Source organism: Benincasa hispida, chromosome 3 (assembly GCF_009727055.1).
Source record: "Benincasa hispida cultivar B227 chromosome 3, ASM972705v1, whole genome shotgun sequence".
Lineage (NCBI taxonomy): Eukaryota > Viridiplantae > Streptophyta > Magnoliopsida > Cucurbitales > Cucurbitaceae > Benincasa > Benincasa hispida.
The window spans coordinates 43,659,817-43,664,391 of record NC_052351.1 but is presented as its reverse complement, the minus strand read 5'-3'; positions in this window follow the sequence as shown (position 1 = coordinate 43,664,391).

The window sequence follows — 4,575 nt, the reverse complement described above, 5'->3', positions numbered from 1 at the left end:
GTTCCAACACACTCAAGATTGAGGTCATGTTACCTATGGTCATCCTAGTGAAGTAAAGTCTCTATCATGAACGGGGTTATATGACGAGACGTTAACTCTTCGTGGTCAGATCTTATACAAACTCTTTGTATAGGATGCATTGATCAGATCATCTGTGATAAGTCACAACACTTATAACTATTTCACAAAGCGGGTCGCATCCGTAGCGTTACCAGGATAAGATTTTCCTCCTATATTCATATACTACAGACCATTTTGGTTATCATTTAAGACATGATCCACTTGTATGTCACCACATACATGCTTAAGTTACAAAGACAACTAAGGAGTTTAAAGTTTTATTGGTTTGTGGTAAAGCAAATAAAACATCCAAATGTGCAAAGTCAAGAAGTGAAGTAAATATCATATATTATACATCACAAGTGTTCGTATAAAACTGTTTACAAACTACAAGACACGAGACTTTAGGGCATCAACCCCAACAGGTCGTGGGTCTAGGATGGACACTATTATGGGGGGAGGGGGAGGAGGGTTAGGCATTAATCATGGTGGTCAAGAGTGGGTTGTGGGAGGTGGTGGATGAAGGTTGTTGATACTAAGGTGATTTGTGAATCGGGGACATATTGGTTGGGTCTGAACAACTTGAGAGGGGTGAGGATGATGTGATTGGAGAATTCAGACTGTTGTGTGCTGGTTGTGGTGGTGAGGGATAACTTACAATAGGAGAGGGAGATGTGATAGATGAGTATGGTACTGAGATAGAGGGTAGTATATGTGGGATTGGGGGAAGCCAACTGATAGGAATCGTTAGTTGAAAAGGCATATGTGACCTACTTGCCCTGTCTTCTGCAAAGGAAGTCTTAAACGGGAATTCTGCTTTATTAAACACAACATGGCAAGAAATAAACATCCTACCAGTAGAACTCAAGCATCTATATCCTTTATGATTCATACTAGGACCTAGATAAGCACACTTTTCAGTACGATAGCTCAATTTATGGGAGTTATATGGTCTCAAGCAAGGGAAACATGCATAACCAAAGATTATCAAATTCTCAAACTCAAGTTTCTTTTTTAATATTAATTCAGTAGGTGACTGACCTGTAATAATGGTGTGGATAGGCCATTAATGAGAAATGTAGAGTACAGGAAGGCATCCCACCAGTGACACAATGGGAAGGATGCTTGTGCAGCATGGTGAGGCCAGTGTCCATAATGTGCCTATGTTTTCGTTCAGCCCTCCCATTTTGGGCAGAAATGTAGGGCAGGAGTACTGTGAAGAGATTCCTTGTTGATGACAGACCTGATGTACCTTTACATATTCTTCACCATTGTTGACTACAATCACTTGATTGTGGCATTAAATTGAGTTTTTATCATAGTAAGAAAGTGTTAAAGGCAGCTAGGGTATCACTTTTCAATCACTGTGGATAATCCAAGTGTACCGCTATGATCATTCACAAATATCACATAGTATTTATTGCCACCTGTAGATAACAAGGGGGTTGACCCCATAAGTCAGAATGTATGAGGTCAAAATGTTGCAGAGGCTCTTGAGTTATAAATTAGGAAAAGCTAGAGAATGTGTCTTTCCATATCTACATGAGCCACAAATTGAAGATCTTCATTAACTAATAAAGGATTACATTGCTTAATAACAAAGTCTAATATTCTTAATGATGGGTGACCAAGACGTTTATGCCAAACTATCTTAGACACCTTGTTCCTATTAGATAAGGTAAGTGCAGACAGTATTATTTTTTGTGCACTGACTGCAAAGAAACTCTACTCTCTATAGCCTTTTTACTCAAACCAACTTCTGCATCTTCTACTTGATATAACCTATTTTTAAGCATTCCCTTCAGTATAGTTTGACCTGTACCCTTGTCCTTAACAAGACAACAATTACTATGAAACTCATTAAAGACATTATTATCTTTGGTAAGTTAGAGATGCTGACTAAATTTTTGGTAATGGTAGGTACACAGAGCATATCATCAAGTTTAAGAGTACATTCACCATTGGAAAAAACGGAATTTCCAACATGAGAAAATTTTAAAGTCTCACCATTAGCCACAGTTACAGAATCGTTACCACCATATTCACTAGGGTTGGCACGATTGTTGAAATCAGATGTGACATACCTTGATGCTCCACTGTCAGCATACCAACTAGCATCAACAATGGTTTCATGGCTTGGTAGGAATTGATTAGTCCCTTGAGCAGTGGCTAGGGTAGCTGGACTTTGGGGCACACTTCTGTTCTGATTGCTATAGAAGTTTCCCCCTTGTTTTGAGGTTTATTTAGAAACAAATTCTTGATTGTACCTATTATAACAGAAGTAGACTATATGTCCAATTTTCCACATACTTGACAAATTAGTTTGTTACCTCTTCCTCTACCACGACCTCTACCATGACCTCCACTTCTTTGTCCTCCACTAGATGCTTGGTTGTTGTTGTTGGAGGTAGACTTTTGATTGTTATTATTGTTGGTGTTCTGGTATTGGTCATATTGACAGATGTTGTTGCCATTTGATTAAAACCCATGTTGGTTTTCTGATTTTTCTGGTGTTCAAGCTTTTTTCAATATAGAAGTAGTTCTGACTGCAATACCTAATCACGAGATTCAATTCGTCCTTGGATTGTGACCATAATTTGCGTTGTACTCTTCATCAAGTCCTAGCAAGACCTGCGAAGCAAGAGCTCTAGGAGGAACTGGACTGTCAGCTTGTTCGAGATTATCAACATTAACTTTTCATGATTCGTAAGTATTCTTCCATTTCAAATTACCTTTCCTTGTCGTCTGAAACACATGCCGAAGGTAGTCTTTCTTCAGCCCTAGACCGCACACCAAATAGTTGTTGAATGCTTGTCCACAGGTCCCCTACACACTCACACCCCATCACTTGAATCGCTACCTCTGGTGTCATAGAGTTGTATAGCTAGCCAAGTAGTTGATCTACTTCCATCCACATTTCATATTGAGGATTTACCTTAGGAACAATCGACGAGCTTGAGGTCCCACTACCGGAACTCCCCTCTAAGCTAGATGCTTCAATTGCTGCTTCAGTCGTTCCTATTGGACCTGTTGGTTTGATTTCATCGATTACTGACTGCAGAAACATTGGTGGACATACCTTTGTCCAGTTAGGTGCCCTTCGAGTCTATAGCTGCGAAGAATTGGAAGCGAAGGTTCTTCCAGAGTAGGAAGTTGTTGCGATCAAGTTTGATAGAGGTTATTTGGTTGAGAAGTTGGTTTAGGGTGGATTGCTAAAGTTGGCAGCACTAAGATTCAGACTTTGAGTTGCCTATGGGATTGACGTTGGTCATATTGAAGCTCTAATACCAAGTTAGAACCAGAAGAACGAGAGGAAGACGTAGGAATGTTCTTGTGATTTCCCTTTTGTATTCATTTATGAAGAAGATCCCTTATTTATACAGAGATATTCCTAATTGAGGGATTGAGAAAAAAATGAAATAATGTATTTACAAATACAGATGGAGGGTTATGATTGGTCTAGCTATAACAAATAAGATTCCTTTCTGTTATATGATTATTCTGGAATATTGATGACATGTCCCTGCTGACTGTATTTGATTTGGTGACATGGCAATCCATGAATGATGAGACCTGTGTTCTCAATGTGATTAAATGGTTTCTCGGATCGAATCCGTTAGTTTTATGAGGTAGATTATTGCTTTACTAATATCCATTAGTTCAACTCATCTGATGTATTTTTAACTACCTTTTTTTTTTTCATTTGAACTAAGATGGTTAATTCTAGTTCTAGTTCTAGAGTTCAAACTTTAACTCATTTAAGTTTATAACTTTTTAAAATATTATAAAAGTTTTAGTTTGTATTTAATTTATTTTTTTAAAAAAAAAATTGTATTATTCTCGACTTCTCGTAAAGTACTTTTTCGAAACTTGAATAACTTTAAGTTTAAATTAATATAGGCGATAAGATGGTGTTAGTAAGTAACAAATCTATTATAAACTAATGTTAATTTAATTTGTGAGTCAGTATACGTTGGTTAGAATTAATTAATTAAAAAAATAGAACTATAATATGTTTATCAAGTAACTAGTATTTTCAATAGTTTATATTTTTTTATCTGCAAAGGTATTGTAATTAAAGTATGAGGTGAGGGAATTAAATCTCAAACTTCGAGATTGATAGTAACAGCACTAAGCCAGTTGGATTATACGCTCTTGTTGGCAATAATTTATATTATTGTTATGTCAACTATGATGCGTCTTTTAACTATTTTTAACTACATTTTTTTTAAAATAAACTTACGTATAAAAAGTAAAAAGGTAGATTGCACATTTTTAGTTAATATAAAGTTTGAATTTAGTGTATCAGATCTTTAATGTTTTAAAAAATAATATATTTAGTCTCAAAAGTTTGTAAAATAATTCAAGATTGTCCTTTGATTAATGTAACATTAGAATTAGATATGTCTATTTTTCCTGAGAGTTGACATCTTGTAGATACCTGTAGAGAATTCATAAGGGAGAAGTAACTATTTGATTGATTTTTTTTTAATAAAAAATATCATTTCATTGATT